The sequence below is a fragment of the Elephas maximus genome, chromosome 17, assembly GCF_024166365.1.
Source record: "Elephas maximus indicus isolate mEleMax1 chromosome 17, mEleMax1 primary haplotype, whole genome shotgun sequence".
NCBI lineage: Eukaryota > Metazoa > Chordata > Mammalia > Proboscidea > Elephantidae > Elephas > Elephas maximus.
In genome coordinates this window covers 77,194,833-77,215,145 of record NC_064835.1, presented here as the reverse complement: position 1 = coordinate 77,215,145, position 20,313 = coordinate 77,194,833, and the positions used below count along the sequence as shown (strand labels likewise).

The window sequence follows — 20,313 nt, the reverse complement described above, 5'->3', positions numbered from 1 at the left end:
ATATATATAAATTTTACCTTAGCACCCTGGATTCATTATCCTATATCACTCTTCGGTATACATTCATGGGATTTTGTAGGCAATCGGTTTCATGCAGAAGTGTTGTATTTTCTAAAATCTCATTTATATAATTCACCTAGCACTCATTTTGGGGTGACTCAATTTTGTAGCAGTGATGCCTTATGTTTGAATTTCCACCATTGTTATTTCATTTTTCCCATAGCCCCGAGATACAGACAGAATGGTTATTACCCATTTTATAGATGTTAAAGCTGAATATTAATGATTTTGACTAAAGCAAGGTGACACTGCTAATAAGGGGTATTAAGAATATAACCTAGGGAATTTTACTCGTAGTCAGTGAACCTTCTTCTGTCGTGTGGTATTTCCATGCGTGTTGAAATACCAGCACACAGTTGTTGTAACTGTGGCTTTAAGCTATGTTAAACATGTATTAAAATTTTTATTGATGTATTTAATACGTATAGAAGAGTGCACAGATCTTAAGTGTACAGCTTGATGAATTTTCACAAATTGAACACACGGTTAAATGCTTTAGAATATGAATCAATATTAAAATGAATTTAGCAATGAATGTCCAGAGCCTCTTGATTCTAAGGAAATACATTTATTTTTAAACTTGTTACAGTTTCCTGCATACTGATTTGAATTGTTTAAGTGGGTTTCTGATTTCCTCCTTTGCTCATTTGTTTGAGATTTATTTATAGAGAGCCTAGTCTGTGCCAGGCATGTGCTTAGGCCTGGGGGATACAAAGGTAACTAGGGATCACCACTTTCAGTAAACTTCCATGTGGGGTTAGACTAATGAGGGATAAGGCAAGTACAACTCGGGGTGCCAAGCTTTATTTATTTATTTATTTTTAAATAGAGGCAAGGCGCCCTGGTGGTGCAGTGGTTTAGGTGCTTGACTGCTAACCACAAAGTTGGCAGTTCAAACCCACCACCACTCTACAGGAGAAAGATGTGATAGTCTGCTTCCACAAAGATTTACATCCTTGGAAACCCTATAGGGCAGTTCACCTCTGTCCTATAGGGTTGCTGTTAGTTGGAATTGACTCAGTGGCAGTGGGTTTTTTTGTTTTTGATACAAGCATTACCTCAGTGGTGCACGCAGTTAACGTTCTTGGCTGCTAACCAGAAGGCTGGTGGTTCAGGCTTACCCAGAGGCACCTCAGAAGAAAGGCCTGGTGATTTACATGTGAAAAATCAGCCATTTAAAACCCCATGGAGCACAGTTCTACTTCCAAACACGTGACATTGCCATGAGTCAAAATCGACTTGACAGCAACTGGTTTATTAGGGGAGCATGAATGTTTGAACTGCGGAGGTCAGGGAAAACTTCCTAGAAGAAGTGACATCTAAACTGAGTCCTGTGTGATGGATAGAGGGCGTTCTAGGGAGGAGAAGCAGTAGGTGTACAGGCCAAGGAAGAGAAAGCGAGACGTTATGATGCCGCAGATTAACCGGCGTGGTTGGCTTGCAGAGTGTGAAGCAGGGAGTGGAGCAGGGAGTTTCTCTTTGGGACCACGGGTACCCAGATCACAAAGGGTCTTTGTCAGGCTAGAACAGTTTTACTGTTGCTTAAGTTTCTTTGGTTGCAGACAACAGGAATCTGCTCTGACAGACAAACTAAAAAGGATTTTACTGGGAAGATAGCGGGGTAGCTCACAGAATCGAAGGCAGAACATCCAAGTCTCTGAGGTCAAAGAACTAGGTAACTCCTGGCATTTCAGCCAGACAGCTTATGGAATTTCTCTATAGGGTAATGCCATTAGCTGATTAGCCCCAGCAGCAGAGTGCAAGTCTCCACTCAGATTTCTAGTTTTCGAGACAATAGAATCTGATTAAGCTTCGTTTGGGTACGGTGCCCAAACCAGGACTGACCATTGTGGTCCGGGGATAGTAACAAGCACCCATCTAGTCCGAGTAGGTGCCAGTTTTGTGGTCAGGAGAGAGAGATCTGTTACTGGAAACTGAAGGCAATGTTGGGATGGCCTGGAGAAGGGCTGGGTTGGGGGCAGGGGTCAGAAAAGAGTGGAAGCTCAGAGGCCACCTGGAAGGCTGTTGTATTAATCTAAGTGAGATGAGGGTGCAAGAAGTAAGCGCTGTTCATAGGGATGAAAAGAAGTGAATACATAAAGAGGAAGAAAAGATAGGACCTCCCAGTTGTATATTGGGAGGCCTGTGAGGAAGATGAAGGAGTTGAGGATGATTCTCGTGTGTCTGGCTTGGTTAGGACACTGGGTGAATGATGGTCCCTTTGTGGAAAAGAGCTGGTTCAGGGGAAAAGGAGGTTTTCATTCAGTTTTGGAGAGCTGAATTGGCTGCCTAAACGGACTACATTTAATTGAAGAATACTTGGTTGTGAACAGCTGTTAACCAGAGAATACCTTCTGGATTTCAGACTCTGCCCTCAGAGCCCTCTCACTCAGGCCTAGTGGCATATGCTGGCGTTATTCTTCTTATGTCTCTGGTCTTCCAGTGTGTTCCAACAATATTGCCATGGGAATTGGCAAGCTGCTTCCCCATCTCCTCCTAGACTTTGGACGGGTTCCGGTTTGAGTGGTATTTGGAATTATAGCTTGCTCAGGTTCTGAAAACCTCCAGAGCTAAGAACATTTAGGCCCAAGTGCTGCTATTTAGGGCTTTTGTGTGCTGTTACAGGGAGCCCTGGTGGCACAGTGGTTAAGTGAAAGATCTGTGCTTTGTGGCAGGAAGATGTGGTAGTCTGCTTCCATAAAGATTATGTAACAGCTTTGGAAACCCTGTGGGGCAGTTCTGCTCTGTCCTGCAGGGTAGCTATGAGTCAGAAGCTACTCAGCAGCCACGGGTTTTATGTGTTGTTATGGTTAAAAGAGACTTGCTGTTTCATGACACTGTGTTCACGATATAATTTAGCCTGAGTTCAAAAATATTTGTAAATTGAGGAGTTCCTTGATTAAAAAGTCAAAGTTATAGTTGGGTATTTTTTCAGTGTTTTAATTTCAATATTGTGTGCAGTGCTGTATATTATTAAATTGGTCAGGTCAAACTCTGACAAGTGGTTCCTTCAGATACTTTAATCAGTGTTTTTGGTATCAAGTTTAAAGCTGGAACTGGCCTGAGAAACCCTCTAGGTCATTAGTTCTCACTGGGGCTGGCACAGGTCCCTAAGGAGCAGTTGGGAATTTGTGAGGGCAATTTTAGGTATTTTGGTTGTTTCAGGCAAGGGGCACCATAGGCCGTAAGTAGACTAGGGCCAGAGATGCTGTGCTGGGTGTCATGTGCTGCGATCCACAGGACTTCTGTGTAGGTAAAGAAAAGAGGAGGGGCGGAGCCTCTGTATAATTATCTGAGCGTAGAGCCTGACTCTGTTGTAGATGTAAACATGAAGGACTTTTGTACAGTTTTAATACACACAGAGTTTTCTGAGAATGCCACGGGAGTTTGTAAATTCAGTGAAGAATGAAGTATAGTACTTCAAGCTTAACCCTCTTAGGTGGTAATTAATTTGTTTTGTTTTGTTTTTTTAAATTTGTTTTTTATTTTAACCTTAATTGTTCTTTTTTCTTTAAAGTCCTATTTAGAATCTCAAATGCTTAAAACAATGGTTAGAATATCTGAAATTTTTTTTGTTTGCTTTGTTTTTTAAATGTTTTATTAAGTGAAATAGGACAGAAACCCCAGGCAAAGCCTTTGTACAGGTATGAATGATGAACTTGGCACATGAATGTGTTTCATAATAAGGACCCAAGAAGAAGGGTTCAGAAACTGAGTAGCGCTTGATAGGCTGGGTAAATCAGCGAACAGTTGCTGTCAAGTCCATTCTGACTTGTGGCCACCCCACGTGTGTCAGAGGAGGACGGGGCTCCAGAGGGGTTCCGGTGGCTGATTTTTCGAAAGGAGCATCTGCGTGGCCCCGGTGTGTAGCCAGGCCCGTTAACCATTGGTGCCCATTACTTGATAGTCATTTCAAGTTGTGTAAAATCACTCCAGATTTTTTTTTAAAGGTCAGACAAGAAAAGATAGGCAAGTATATTGGACATTGAACAAGTTATCTTTTTTTTTTTTTTTATCCATTCAGACTATGGGCATAGCCTGTGGAAAACACTTATCCTGATTTTATTTGTATCACTGTGGGGCTATTAAAGGAAAGACAAGCATGGCAGCGGATGGGTGCAAAAGATTGGTTCTTCGACCAGGGCACCCAGCCCATTGCTGGAGATGATACAGAACTCTAGCTCCATCTGCTGGACAGAATCAAACCCACCCTTGTACCTACAGTCTATTAATGAAAGGAACCTTCTCTCTAATTGTAAGAAGTCAGTCAACATTTATTAAGTACTTACCATGTGCTAAGTAGTGCAAATGTTTTACACATTTGACTATTAACTGAAAAGTTGGCAGTTTCAGACCACCTAGAGGCACCTTGAAAGAAAGGCCTGGTGATCTACTTAAGAAAAATCAGCCCTTGAGAACCCTGTGGAGCACAGTTGTACTGTGACATATGTGGGGTCACCATGATTTGGGTAATTTGATGGCAACTGCTGTTACTGGTATGTGCTGGGTAGCACTTTGTTAGTCTCTAGGGTAGCATAATAAAAACTTAGACACATCCCATATCCCTACTCACAGCGCTTAGCTCTGAGAGACTTTCTGCTTTCAAGAAAAAAAAACAAAAACAAAACTTTTGGTTGGCAGCCAATGTCACAAAACAATTTGCATATTAATTGTTTAATGAGAAACTAATTTGCTCTGTAAACTTTCACCTAAATCATAATTTAAAAAAAAAGAAAAGAAACCTTTAATCTTGCTAGTGTCCTTCTGCATTTTAATTTCCCTACCTAGACCTTTCTTTGGATGACTTAAAGAGTCATATACCCTCTCCCTGAGCTTCATTTTCCTCATCCGTAATGTAAGAATGAGTGTTCCCCAAAGGCTCAGTTCAGTTGAACTTTATTAGAAGCCTAATGTGTATGCTAGGCATAGGCACAGGGGCGTAAAGAGGAATGAGAATCTGGTTCCTGTGCTCGAGTTTAGAAAAAGAAGCTGATAAAAGGACCCTTGAAATATAAGTGACAAGGCAATGCAAAAGCACTGAGAAAGCGCAGACTGGAGAGTGGAGCTGGAAGAAGGGTTAGGGTAGGTTTTCTGAAAACCTCTTGCCTCGTCTCACTTATATAAGATGTTAAGAGTTACCAAGGGGTGGGAATGTAAAATGGTACAACCACTTTGGAAATCGATTTGGTGCTTCCCTAAAAAGCTAGAAATAGAAGTATGATATGATCCAGCATTCCCACTGCTTGGAATATATCCTAGAGAAATAAGAGCCGCCACACGAATTAGATATATGCACATCCATGTTCATTGCAGCACTGTTCACAATAGCAGAAAAAGATGGAAACAACCTAAGTGTCCATCTATGGACAGATGGATCAACAAATTATGGTATATTCACACCATGGAATACTACGCAATGATAAAGAACAACGATGAATCCACGAAACATCTCATAGCATGAATGAATCTGGAAGGCATTATGCTGAGTGAAATTAGTGAGTCACGAAAGGACAAATCGTATTAAGAACACTATTATAAGAACTCAAGAAAAGATTTAAACACAGAAGAAAAATTTCTTTGGTGGTTACGAGGGTGAGGAGGGAGAGGGGTATTCGTTCACTAGGCAGTAGACAAGAATTACCTTAGGTGAAAGGAAGTTCAACACACAACACAAGGGAAGTCAGCACAACTGGACTAAACCAAAAGCTAAGAAGTTTTCTGAATACAACCAAACACTTCGAGGGACAGAGTAGCAGGGGTGGTTGTCTGGGGACCACGGTTTTAGGGGACATCCAGGTCAATTGGCAGAACAAAGTTTATTAAGAAAGTGATCTTAAAAGCCAGTGAGTGGCCACCTCAGTTGTATTGATTGGTCTCAACCCATGTGAAGCAAAGGAGAATGAAGAACACCAAAGAGTCAAGGAAAATACTAGCCCAAGAGACAGAAAGGGCCACATAAACCGGAGACTCCCATCAGCCTGAGACGAGAAGAACTAGATGGTGCCCGGCTACCACCAATGACCGCCCTGACAGGGAACACAACAGAGAGTCCCTGATGGAGCAGGAGTAAAGTGGAGTGCAGAACTCAAATTCTAGTAAAAAGACCAGACTTAATGAATGAGACTAGAGGAACCCTGGAAGACATGGCCCCCGGACCCTCTGTTAACTCAGAACTAAAACCATTCCTGAAGTCACCTCTTCAAAGTCAGACTGAACTGCAAGACATAAAATGATACTTGTGAAGAGTGTGTTTCTTAGTTTAAGTAGATATGTAAGACCAAATGGGCAGCTCCTGTCCAGAGGCAAGGTGAGAAGGCAGAAAGGGACAGGAGCTGGTTGAATGGACACAGGAAATCCAGAGTGGAAAGAAGGAGTGTGTTGTCACATTATAGAGAGAGCAACGAGGGTCACATAACAATGTGTGTATAAATTTTTATATGAGAAACTAACTTGAACTGTAAACTTTCACTTAAAGCACAATTAAAAAAAAAAGTTACCAAGGGGAAGGTGGGGGAAGGGCCTTTTAGGCACAGAGGTCAGTATAAGCAACAGCATCAAAGTGAGGGGCTGTGTGACGTGTGCATTGCTGCTGTGCTACATAAAGTGAGGAGCGTGCTACATAAAGTGAGGAGCGGCCAGGAATTGCAAGGATTGTCCAGACATGAGGAAATAGGTGGGACTAGGTAATGTAGGGGTTTGTATCCTACCTTACAGGGTTTTGACTGTTCTCAGTGCAGCGGAGAGCCATTGGACAGTAACCAGGAGAGTGATATCAGGTTCCTTAGATCACTTGCTGGCTGAGTCTGTTGGATTTGATTGAAGGGGACAAGGCTGGAGACAGGGAATCTTTTTTCAGTTTGGTGGCTGCGGAAGCAGACCAAGTGAGTAATGATGAGGACTGGAATTGTGGCAGGAGTAAAATGTGGGAATGAGGTTGGGCAGAGGAACACACTGAAGAGCTATTTGGGAGTTAAATTTAGCAAAAGTAGGTGACTTGAAGATAAGAAGTGAGGGAGAAGTCAAGGGTGACTGAGAGATTTCTAGCTTGGGTAACTGGGTGGATCATATTTCTATAACAGAGAGGGCATATGAAATGGCTTAGATTTTAGGCATGGGGCAAAGGGGGTGAGGGGCTTTTTTTAGCATCTTAGGTTTGAGTTGTCTGTTGGGACTTCTTGGTGGAGGCATCCAGCAGATAATGGTAAGTGACTATGAGATTCAAGAGAACAGTCCTGCTAGATAAAGAGATTTGGGAGCTGCTAATAAAAATTTTTTCACTAGTTTTTAATATGTAGGAAGTAGTGGAGCCATGAGAAATGATGGAGTCACCAAGGAGAATGTGCACAATAAGAAGACCAGGGGGCCAAGGTGAGGATTCGGGGAGTAGCCATACCTAAAAAAACAGGCAGAGGAAGAGGCTCCTGCAGAGGGGCAGTGATGAGATGGCTAGAGAGATACAAGTATGATGGTCTGGAAGCCAGGGGAACAGAAAAATTCAAGGAGAGCATCATTTTAAAATGTCAAATTTAAGATGAAGCCTGAAAAATGTCTTCTGGATTTGGCTTTTAAGAACTGAATGTGATCTTCCTAAGAGGTGTTTCCAGACTGCAGTGGGTTGAGGAGTAAAAGGGTAGTTAGACTACTCTTTAAAAGGTTTGTTTGAAAAGAGCAAGAGGGAAGTAGGTTAGTAGCTAGAGTGGAATTTAAAATTGGCTCTTTTTAAGGTAGCAGAAACTTGAGCATGTTTACAAACTTGTGGTGGGAAAGAGCTAGCAGAGAAGGAAGGTGAATGCATGCAGGTGTGTGGATTGACATTGAACAGGCCTTTTCTGCGACTGAAAGATAGGGTATAAGAGTAAGTTGTTAGGGGTACAGGATGTGGTGGGAGGAGGTAGCTGCAAGAGAACCTCCTCTGGAAGATCTGTTTTCTTCATGAACAGATATCAATGAGGAGAAGGAATGGAGGAGGTGATTACAGGGAAGATCCTCAAAATAATGGTGAAATAGTCCTTAAGGGGAATGGGGCATGGGTTTAAGACGAGGATTGACAGGTAACACCAAGGACCTAACTAAGGATAGAGAAGTTAATAGCAATGCCAGTCTGTCTAGTCTGGTCAACTGCTTAGCACTAGCCAGGTAAGAAATTGAGAACTTGGAAGTAGCGCGATGTCATGGATTGAATCGTGTCCCCCCAAAATACGTGTCAACTTGGTTAGGCCATGATTCCCAGAATTGTGTGGTTGTCCTCCATTTTGTGATTGTAATTTTATGTTAGAGAGAATTAGGATGGGATTGTAACACCCTTACTAAGGTCACACCCTTGACCCAACAAGGGAGCTTACCTGGGGTGTGGCCTGCACAACCTTTTATCTTAAAAAGGAAAGGTAAGCAAGCTGACTGGGGACCTCATACCACCAAGAAAGCAGCGCTGAGAGCAAAGTGTGTCCTTTGGACTCGGGGTTCCTGTGTGGTGAAGCTCCTAGTCTGGGGGATTGATGAAAAGACCTTCCTGCAGAGCTGACAGAGAGAGAAAGCCTTTCCCTGGAGCTGATGCCCTGAATTTGAACTTCTAACCTCCTAAACCTTGAGAAAATAAATTTCTCTTTGTTACATCCATCCACTTGTGGTATCTCTGTTATAGCAGCACTAGATGACTAAGAGACATGGCTCCAAGGCAATAGATTATTGCACTTGGTGTATAGTATTAGATACTTGCAGTTTAGATGCTTAGTAGTGGAGTCTAGGCTGAGGAGGAAAGAAAGGTGTAGGCCTGAAGCGAGAAAGAAAATGAGTGTGACCCAGGGACTGAAACTGTTCACATGGGAAGAGCAGGTATAGTGGAAGTGAGGTAAGAAGTACAGCAGGAAGAATAGGAAGTTGGTGTCAATCAAGTATGGAAGTGGAAGATTTCTGAGGTGACAGCGCGGATGAAAAGATTTGAGTTAGGTAGAGTGGAGTAGAGATGTGGAGGGGAAGACTTTTTAAAGCTGCAGCTGTTGGCTGGGTTGCCCGTATGGGTGTGGTGGAGAGGAAGGTGATGACCCAGGTGACAACATGTCTAGGGAATGAGGGGAGGTGATAGCTAGAGTGGTATACTCAGATGGCTTGAACTTTAAAAAAGAATAAGCTTCTGTTTCCTCTGCCTAGAACTTTCTTCCCTCAGTTCTTACCCTTTGGTGTTCTGGCTTTTTATTTTTCAAGTCTCGCTTACATGTTCACTCCTTAGACTTCTGATCACCCTGCCTGAGCAGGTGCTCCCCCATTTTGTCTATTACAACACCCTGTTTATTTCCTTCACAGTGCATGATGACCAGTAAAGAACTGGGAGACAAAATATGTGTGCTTGTCTATGTGTGTGTGTGTGTGTATGTGTATGTATATATATGTATGTATGAATTTTTTTTCATCTGTTGGATTACATATCCAACAGTAAAACATCTTTCTTAGAATTCTGTATCCTGGGACTCCAGCTCAAAAGACTTCCTGTTGTATTTTCCTTATCCCAAGAGAGATAGCTTGGCTGCTTTCCACGCTTTATCTCTGTGGTATAGGACTGACCCTGGTGGGAACAGGAGGTGGGGCGGGGGGAATGGGGTCAGAGAACTGCTTCTCAACCACGAATGTCCTTTTCACTTCCATCTTCCTTCTGCCTTCCACTCCCACCTTCCAAAAGAAAGTAAATGAAAGCCAGAAAAATATTCTGGAATTTTACCGGATTGACTATTGTGTGAGAAATCTAAAACCAGCTCTGATTGGTTGGATTTAAGATGACAACTTGAAGGTTTATATTACAGCAGGTGAGGCATGCCCCCCGGGAGTGCTGGAAAGAGCGCTGGGTTTTAGAACTCACTCCGCCTTTAACTTGTCTTGAATAAGCTTTTTCACTTGTTCAGGCAGTAAATTCCTTCCCTGTGAATACAACAGATGGCTTTCAAAGTACCTTTCACTCTGCCACTAGCTGTAAATTATCAATACCCAGTGTTGGTATTGGTATAGCAAACAAAGGTGGCAAATTGCTTTCTTGTTTTTAAAGATAACTTCAGGCCCTGTTCTTGTTCTGTGCCATCAAGCCCATTCTGACTCATAAGGACCCTACAGGACAGAGTAGAAGTGCCCCATAGGGTTTCCTAGGCTGTCCTTTCAGTTATTAGCAAGTCGAGTGTTTAACCACTGCACCACGAGGGCTCCTTAACTTCAGGTCCTAGCACCTAGGAATGCTGTGATCGATCATTCTGAAAATAATAATAAAGAAACTCTATAATAAAGAAATTGAGTGAGAAAGCTTTTTTTTTTTTAAATAGTATTCTCAGTGAATCAGGGCAAGGAAGCCTTCATTCATGAAGATGAAGGCTGCATTAAATGCTCCTAGTTCTTCCTCAGCCTCACCCAAATATCCCTTTATTCTTTAATGGAAACTTGGCACAGACTTGTCCCAGGAGGCTCACGAAACTGGCTGTGTGAGGGCTTTAGCAGCGATGGCCTTGCTTCTCCTTTGCACTGTGTCAGGGAAATCTGGGACAGAAGGAACACTGTTCCCATTAGTCAGCCAGCTGGAGTGGGGTATGCCGGTCTCTAAGCTGTTGTTAGCTGCCGTGGAATGGGCCCCTGCCTCATGCCGACCCCATGCACAATGAGATGTAAACACTGTCTGGTCCTGCACTGCCCCCGTGATCTGTTGCGAATCAGACCATTGTGACCCATAGGGTTTTCAGTGGCTGATTTTTGGAAGTAGATCATCAGGCCTTTCTTCCCAGTCTGTCTTAGTCTAGAAGCTCCACCGAAACCTGTTCAGCATCATAGCAACAAGCAAGCCTCCACTGACAAACAGGCGGTAGGTGCACATGAGATGCACTGGCCAGGAATTGAACCGGGGTCTTCCACATGCAAGGTGAGAATTCTGTCACTGAACTGCCGAAGCCCTGTGTCTCTGAACTAACTTGGGCCATTTCACTGGGAAAATATAATAAAGACTAGCTGCTTGACACCAAAATGTTGAAGCATTCAGAGCAGGCTTAAAAGACGTAGGTATTATTAAGATCCAAGGGGATGGAGGCTGTCTTTTTGAAAGTGCACCTCTTTGTATACTAATCAGTTACTGTTTATTTTTCTAAGTATTTTTCTGTGTATTACAAATATTTTCAGTAAGTTTGTGGATGCATTTCTTAACTTGATAAAGTAGCTCATATTTATGTAACAACAGGATATGAGTTATGACATTTAGGGGGTGTTGTCCTCTTTCTTCAGAACTGTGGGGTCATCTTGTAACACACCATGTCACATGATTTGACAGTGCAGGAAAAAAACTCAGCTTGGTTTCGTTGGCTTAAATATAGTTCAGGACAACAGATACGAAGTGAAGATGAGGAAGTACTGTGGAGTATAGGAAATAGAAGCTTTTAAAGATAATTCACTGTAGTGTGAAACTGGCTTGTTCAATCCTGGTAAATGAGTAGAAGTACCAGAGAAGATTCTTTATTCTTGAATTAGGAGAAAGGGACCGTGGACGCACGTCAGGTAAAATCCTTCGGATGTGGGTTGGCTTTTGCAAAGGTGGGAGTGTATGTTTAAGGTGGCTAGGACAGAGGGGTGGAGGTTTGACAGAAGAAATGAACGTGATGAGCTAGACCATCCAACAGAGGGTAATGTTGGTATTTTGAAATTTTTTTGTTTTCCTTATGACCTATGTTCGTTATTTAAAAATAAATCTAAATGAAATTTTCTAAACTCGCATATATAGAAACAGAAGGAGTCTTCCGTAAGCTGCAGTAACCTGTAGCCACGCTAATGAAAACCTTTCTCCTCCATGTTGTAAAGGGCAATGATTGCAGTTCTTAATTTCTGTGAGTATATATTCAGTTACCAAATACATGTAAAAGCAGCTTTGTTTTATTGGTTTCAAAGTTACAGGTAGGCTGGGAAGGGAGTAGTGCTATACTCTTAACGTTTGCAAAGAACAAATTAACAACCTTGATAAGGTTTAATGCCATACAGGTTATGGTCCTGTAGAGTCTTATACTTCAAAAGACCTTGCTGATACTTTCTGTTTGGAATTTTTGCATCCTATTTTATTTATTTTGGCATCCTATTTCATTAGCTTTTTTTATCTAACCAAATTCTGCCTAGGGTCTATTGAAAACAGAAAGAAAATTGTACTATTTTAATACTGTGGCTAATGAATGATTATCCTGAAATGGTTGGGAAAAAGCAGCTATAACTAGTTGAAAAGTTATTCATCAACCTGTATCCCAAAAAACCCATTGCCATCGAGTCGATTCCAACTCGTAGTGACCTTATAGGACAGAGTAGAACGGCCCCATAGAGCTGCCAAGAAGTGAGTGCCTGGTGGATACGAACTGTGGACCTTTTGGTTAGCAGTCATAGCTCTTAACCACTACGCCACCAGCGTTTCCAATGTCCTGTGTAAGTCTGTTTAAAAATACCTCCAGGCTTAAAGGAAACTTAGTGCAAAGTCTACATTCGTGAAACATTTATTAAGAGGCATTTATTCACCCCAAAAGGACCGTGTGCTTTATTACATGATTTGCCTTACTCAGTGAATTTCCTTAGAGATTTACATTTATGTTATATATGTATAACATAAATACTCAGAGATGTGTATATATACACATGCATACAGAAAATAGGTAATACAGTGATCAGGAGCCCTGGTGGTGTGGTGATTAAAGCACTTGCCTGCTAACCGAAAGGCTGGTGGTTCGCTCTTTGGGAGAAGGGTGTGGCAGTCTGCTTCCGTGAAGATTTACCGCCTTGGAAGACCCTATGGAGCAGTTCTCCTCTGTCCTCTTAAGGTCACTATGAGTCAGAATTGGCTCTGCAGCAGTGGGTTTTATAGTGATCAGAACAGAACTTTTTTTTCAGGGATAGTAAAGGAAAAGCTAAAAAGAGGACGGTCACTTCGATTTCATCTTCCAACTTATTTAGAAAAAACACGTACTGGTGCTTTAATTTACAAACGACACTGTACTGTGCACAGCTGGTAGAATAAGAAATGAACAAGATATTCTGGATGAGCACACACACTTGGTGGGATTAAAAAATGCACACGAAAAACCAAACTTAATTAGACTATTGTAAGTGTTTTCAGTTTTGGGGATAAGCAAAAGGAGGAGTAACCTTAATTCTCAGTCCAGAGTGGCATCACTGACGTGGCGATTTTTGTGTTGGGCTTTGAAGTAGATGTCAGCATTATTTGAAAAATGATGGGAAAGGGTGGTGTTGTAGGCTGAGTTGGCGACAGCTTAAGTCGGCGTTACTTCTCTGTTCAGGATCCCCCGTTGTCTTTCCATCTCACCTAGAATAAAATCCAGACTCCTTATTATAGTCTGCAAGGACTTGTGCCCTGCCCCCAGGTCTCTACCTTTTTTTACCTCATCTCTTGACTACCCTTTCCCACTAGATTGCAAAATCCATGAGAGCAGGGGCTTTGTGTCCTTTGTTCACCCCTGTGTTCCCAGTGCCTAGAGCAATAAGTTCTCATTAAATAAGTGTTGAGTGAATGAAAGAGATTTGAAAGTGGTCCAGTGTGCTTGAATTTGAATGTAAGATGTATTGGAGGGTTATAAATGACAAGGAATGAGGCTGGACATTATATTGAATGCAATATGAAGCTTTACGACTTTAGGACAGCATCTGAGATTCTACAGCGAAGAAGTGATGATATTGCAGTGTGGCTGATGGCGTAGAGGGACCAAAGAATGGAGATAGGAAGGCCGTATGAGTGATTGTTCCAGTGGTTCCTTCATTCAGTTGATACTTGAGTGTTTAATCCTTGCTATGCGTTGTGCTAGGTTCTGGGAATACAAAGAAGATTGAGAAATGATTCCGAGATGTGTGAACATTCTGCGGTGGAGGTCTGAACAAAGTGCTGAGAGTGTGGGGGGCCTGGACCAGAGCATCGTCAGAGGGGCGCGACGTTTGTTTCACGTGCAGTTTCTTGATAGCAACACCTGCGAGAGTCTCCAGAGAAAAGAGGAAGCCTTTAAGGGAACTCTTAAAAGTTTTATTTTTTTAATGAAGAAGCTTTACCGTGATTTTCAGTTAGATCCCGTTCTTAGCAATATATTGATTCTCAGAAAAAAAGAAGTACCTGTACATATGAGCAGTGCTCCCATCGTTGCCTCTGTTTGGTATCAATTCTAGGATAGTTTTCAGCACTGAGTTAGTGTCTCCCTTCTGGTGTATAGTTCATCAGTCTGTAGAGTGGACATACTGATATAGAAAGATGGATTGAATTAAATAAGGCGATGTATAGGGAAATATTTTATACACTGACAGTTGCTACAAATGTACAGTGATATTTTGGGGAGGAAAACAGGCACTTTTTAATGTCCCTGATTATAGTGAGGGTAGGATGTGCAGAATATGAAAATCTGAAAAGTACACTTTGCCAAATTTGGAGGGGCAGGAAAGAAGGAGCAGTGTATTTATAGGGCTTAAAAACTGTCCTGGAAAGAAGTTTGGTTCATCCGTTCAGAGTCTTTCTTGTCACTTGTTTGACAGTTTAAGACCTATAAAAAGAATCTGCTTTTTTCACTTGTTTGTTTATTCAGTGAGCCTGTGCTATAGTTGAAAGTCCATCAGTTTTAGAGCCACCAGATTTGAGTTCAGATCTTGCTTCTGCCATTTGTATGGTCCTGAAAAAATTATCTAATATCCCAAAGTTGTAGATTCCTTGTCTGTAAATGCCAGTACCATCCCGTTTGTAAGTAGTCAGGGTTAATTTAATTGCATGTAAAAGGATCCTTTTTTGATATGTGGTGGGATCAAGGTGGTTGACAAATGTCCCTTTCCCTCCATTCGCTTTTTTTATTTTACTCTGCGCCATTCGTGAGTGCCTCCTTTAAGATCCAGAATTACTAGGACTCAAGGTTGGAAGAGTCTAAGTTGTATTCAGTATTTGGTAATCTCATGGTTTTTCTCCACTTTCAAACAGATGTGAACCTTTTCCAAGTCTCCTAGCTCCTACCTACTATTGCAAAGAATGCCCTTCTCTTCCCTTTGTTTTTAACTTTTTTAAATCTTCTCTCCTTCTCTTAACCTTTTCATCCCCTCACTAATTCTGGGCCTTGCTTCTTTTGCCCTCTACTCCCGTCATCATCCCCCATCGTCTATAAAGGGATGTCACAGAGGAAGTTTTAGAGGAGTTAGCCCTTCTTCCCTGCAAAAATGTCGTGGGGAGGCATCTGACCTCCTTGTCTAACTTTACAATAGGGGGAAGGAGAATTAAGATCAACAGCCCGAGGCCGATTCCTCTGAGGCGGAGGTCAGACAAGCCTCCTCTCTCTGCCATCTTTACCAGTTCTGACACAAGTTGCTTCTTCCACGGTGCTTTCTACTTCTCCCGTGAGTCTGATAATTCCATCACGACAGCCTCTTCTCAGCTATGTCCATAGGCACGCCTGTCTCTGGCCCTTGGCCTCTGCCCCGCTTGGGTAAGTGTTACAAAGTTGTTTTGGCCCCTCAGCCTCTGCTCTGCTGGCGCAAATGTTCCAAAGGTCTTTTAGCTCTGCCAGTAAGTGCCCAGATACACCCCACTCCACCAGTAAGCCTTGGCACGAAGGTGCTCAGCTGTAGCTATGTGGGTCAGCAAACCTAGCCTCCACCAAGCGCCTGGAGACATCCTACTTCACCAGCAAGTCTCCTGCCCAGAGGTGCTCAGCTTTCTCGCTCTGTGGGCCAGGAAGCCCACTGTGCCGTCTCTTGCCAGTCGTTCCTGTGGCTGTTGCTCTGTGACCACTTCTCGCTGTCTTCAGCATTACAGCTCTCTCTCTTGGTCTCTTGGTTCCAGGAGCTTCTCAGCGCAGGGATTCCGGGCCCAAAAAACACGCTCCACCCTTGGCTCTTCTTCCTTGGTGGTGGCGAGGTCCTCTTTCTGCTCTGAAACTAGCTCTCTTTTAAGCCTAGCAGGATGGCAAAACTCACCAGTTCCCTTGGTGGACCACAATTACCTTATTTGCACAGCCTCATCCAATCACTCGGGTGGGAGCTACGAGACCATGGCCAGAAAGGCCACACCCAGTCACTCGGGTGGGAGCTACGAGACCATGGCCAGAAAGGCCACACAAAAGTGATCATGGCACCGCATCCCCGTTCCCCAGCCATGCCCAGACCTGGAGTTGCTTTCCTTTTTGTGGAAAGAGCCCTAGAGGTAGAATGAGATCCAGACGCCAGATAACGTTGACTCGTAATAAACTTTAAGCCAAATCCCCAGGATTAGTACTGGTAATAAATAATGCCAAGTATTTTGAAAAAGTTGGATGGAGAATTAGAAAAGAGCATCACGTAAGAGGGGAATTCAATTATCAGGGCTTCCAGTCCAGCACACTGCTAGCAACAGCTGGGAGGAAATTATAAATGTGAATTTTCTACAGACACTCCAGCCAGAAATCCACCACCAACTGCCAAGTTAGAAAGTCAGATGTGATTTTCTCAGTCAGAGAAGGCACTTTTCATCCCTGTAGTCCTGACTGGCCTACTCAGTAATCAGAAATCAACATTTAGTTTTATTTTACTTATTCCTAAGACCATTATAAAGCTCTTCATTTGTTAAATATCTGACTAGACACTGGTGGGAAATTAAGGAAGTATCCATGCATCTCTGAAGAATGAAGTGTATATACATGAAATAGCTGTAATTATAGCAAAGCAAAAAAAAATTTTGTTTTAAGCCCTTAAGTTTTTTTCTTTTTTTTTTTTAATTGTGCTTTAGGTGAGAGTTTACAAAAAGTGTATACCCATATTGTTATGTGACCTTAGTTGCAATTCCACAATGTGACAGCACCCTCCCCCTTTCCACCCCAGGTTTCTTGTGTCCATTCAACCAGTTTCTGTCCCTTCCTGCCTTCGCATCCTGCCTCCGGACAGGAGCCGCCCATTTGGTCCCGTGTATTGGTTTGGACAAAGAAGCACACTCGTCACGAGTATTATTTTATGTTTTATAGTCCAGTCTAATCTTTGTCTGAAGAGTGGGTTTCGGGAATCATTTTAGTTTTGGATTAACAGTGCATCTGGGGGGCCATAGTTGGGGGAGCAAAGCTAGCAGTGAGCTATAGGTAACAGGCTTAAGAAGAAAATAAGCAGCAGCCAGAATCCTGAAACTGATTTTAATACTTTCTTTGTGCGTGGACCCGCAGGGAGGGGCTGGAAGAACATGGCAAAGAAAAGATGGAAATAAACGATGCAGCTGTGAGGAAGGAGATAGGTTTTGGCCAGAAAGCTCTCCCCGCACACCCTGCCCCAGAGGGGTGAGTTCTGTGGCAGTGACTAGAGTGGAGAAGAAGGAAAAAAGAAGACTGAAATTCAGAGTTTCTGTGACTCTAACCCCAGAATGACTCAATCAGCTGTTGGATATATCCCCAGGATTTCCAAAACCTCAAAAGAAAGGGAAGTCACATTTGCTGAGAACGCACTTTGTCTGCTAAGTGGTCTCCTTGTGTTCCGTCCTGAGCTGCCCAGGAGGGAGCTATGCCGTGCTCCTGTGACGGATGGGGAGTCTGACCCACAGGTGAAGAAACCTGCCCTGCTAATAAAACACAGAGCCAGAATTCTGATCCCAGCTGCCGCTCCCCCTTGCTGCGTGATTAGAAATGAAAGGGTTCAGGGGTCCCCTTTCTTCTAAGATTGGACAAGGTCTGCCTGAGTTTTTGGTGCCGTCCCCTCAAAATGTTTTCAGGGTTTCATTTCGTTTATTCAGCAAACAGGACTTACATAGAATGGTACTTTCCATTAGAAATAAAATGCAAGCCACGTGTGTAGTTTAAAATTTTTTATTAGCCGTGTTAAACAAAACAAAAAGAAACAGGTGGGCTTAATTTTAATAATATAGTGCGTTTAACCCAGTATGTCCAAAATTATCATTTCATGTTAATATTTAAAAAATGGAAATATTTCACCTTTTTTTTAAACTTAAGTCTTTGAAATTCAGTGTTTATTTTACACTTAAACAAAAACCTGTTCACATCGATTCGATCCCAACTCACAGCAGCCCTATAGGACAGAGCAGAACTGCCCCATAGGGTTTCCAAGCAGTGGCTGGTAGACTCGAACTGCCGACTTTTGGTTCGCAGCCTATCTTTTAACCACCGCGCCAGCACTTCTCAATTCGGACTAGCCACAGTTCAAGTGTTCACCTGCAACAGGTGGCTCACGACTAATGGCTGCTGCATTGGGCAGCCTGGATATAGAAAAAGGCAGTGAGACTCATCCTAAAAAAGCAGAGGTAGTGGTTAAGTGTGCCGTGGCTGCTGACCAAAAGGCCCGCGGTTTGAATCCACCAGGTGCTCCTTGGAAACACAACGGGGCAGTTCTACTGTGTTCTGTAGGGTTGCTGAGAGTCAGAATTGACCTGACAGCAGTGGGTTTGGTGTGGTTTTTGTTATGGTGGGGCAGGAACGCAGCTTCACTTTAGATGTAGTAGGAGACTGTATGGAAGAAAGAGATACCGCATAGAAAAGACAGGCCTGCTCTTTAAAGGAAAGCCCCTTAACGTATCTTGTAAGGCCGATACTGACCAAAGGCCTGTTTGTGGAGAGCAGTAAGATCGTACTGACCTTATCACCACCTCCAGTAACAACCGCAGGAAAACGGTGTGGTGTTGACTGGTACATGCTGAGCCATATTTGAGGGGGGAAATGATGTGACTTGGCAAATACACTAACTATTAAAATGGAAACCACAGCCTCTAATGTATATATGGATATAGTTGCCAAAATTTTTTTTTCTCCCAGATGCCTAATGCCTTTTTCAGATGGGGAAACTGCGACGTCTGTTTGAGGAAGTAACCATGAACAAAAACTACCTTATATGGGGATCTCCATAGGCCTCAGCTCTACCCGAACATGACAAATGATAGCTTCAGACTTCTGGTCCAGCAGAACAGATCATTCTGTATTTATAAGGTCTTCAGTCACTTCTTCCATGCTTTTTTGCTTTAAACAAAAAATGCTCTGGAAATTTCCCCTTTATCGTCTTTGTTCCTGCGATTCTGTTTATGTTCTCTTTGTCTTTTTTAACCTCTCTCCTCAGGCCTTTCCCAGGATGATTGCTTTTTTTCTTTTTTTGTAGTAAGGAATCAGTCTACTGGGGTTCTGCTCTTGGCTGTCTTATCGGTCAGCCTTTAATTATATTCCTTCTGAAAAGTAAAAAGGATCAGAATCCTCTATAGTCCCACAGGGCCTTCATTTTGTAGCCTGGAGCCTCATTTTTGAACTCTGAAAGCAAGGCTGATATTTTTGCCCAGTGATTTAATTCAAAGTAGAAGTTGTTTCTTCCCATAGTAAGATGTCAGATAAAAGCTGGAGGCTTGGGAGCAATCCGAGGTATACATAGATGGTGGAAGCCTGAGCTTGAATATTTTTCCGTTGTAGTGAAGATTGAGAACAAGGGATAACCTCCTAGTGTGTTCTTGCAGTGGTGTCTTGAAACGTGCTGAGGGAACTTCTGTCAGGAGCCTGGGCTTTCTGCTGCAGGCACTCTAAGAGTAGATACAGTATTGATTTCCCCTGTGACCCAGTAGCATTATCCTGAGGCCACTCCGTGCAGTGACCAATGTTTGTATAATACTTTATTATCTTTCCCAGCTCATTGTTAATTATCACCCCATTTTAAAAAATATTGTGAGGTAAATAAGCATATACAATCTTTGATTTACAAAGGAGAAAATAAGGAATTGCAGAAGGCTTGTTAGAGGTCAGTAACAGCTAGAACAGCCGAAGAGCCAGAGTAAGGCCTCAGGTACCTGGTTTAGTCTTCCTTTGGAGGCAGAAATATGTCAAAGCAAACAGTGGCAGGGGTGGCATGGGGTGGGTAGGTGGTCACTCATGCTAATGGTGGACGTTTTATGGAAGCAGCTTATTTTTACCCACTAGCTAGTGAGTCTGTGGGCTTGCAGATGGCCCCCCTGTTGCCTTTGACTGTTCTCTGTCCCTTCCTTATGGCTCCCCTTCCCAGCTTCTCTCTTTTCAGCTGTTATCATGTGAGATGAAGTATAGATAAATTTCTATTTGCCCTACTTACCAATCAAAAATTTATATGTTGTTCTTTTTAATATAAAAAGCAGGTGAGTTATTATATAGTTCTCCCTTAAAAAATAATTCTTAACCAATTCCTTTGCATTTCTTTGGTCAGGGGATTGGTTTTAAAAAACAAAATCTGTCTGTGCTTTTATTTTGATAATTTAGAATGTTTTTCCATCCATAAATGAGTTGTTGAGGGTATTGTATGATGGGGGGAAAA

At 42.6% G+C, this 20,313-nt stretch overlaps 1 protein-coding gene across 4 annotated transcripts in view; it reads left to right on the top strand.

Moving 5' to 3' along the window:
* Positions 1–20,313, top strand: part of LIMS1 (LIM zinc finger domain containing 1) — a 158,706-nt gene that overhangs the window by 53,711 nt on the left and 84,682 nt on the right. For 2 of the 4 annotated variants that reach the window (XM_049857108.1, XM_049857105.1), the window contains exon 1: positions 9,481–11,574. The exons of the other annotated variants lie outside the window; for them this stretch is intronic. The gene's annotated coding sequence lies outside the window, so the exon portion shown is untranslated. Of the gene's footprint in view, positions 1–9,480; positions 11,575–20,313 lie in introns of those variants that run through there. 4 annotated transcript variants of the gene reach the window in all.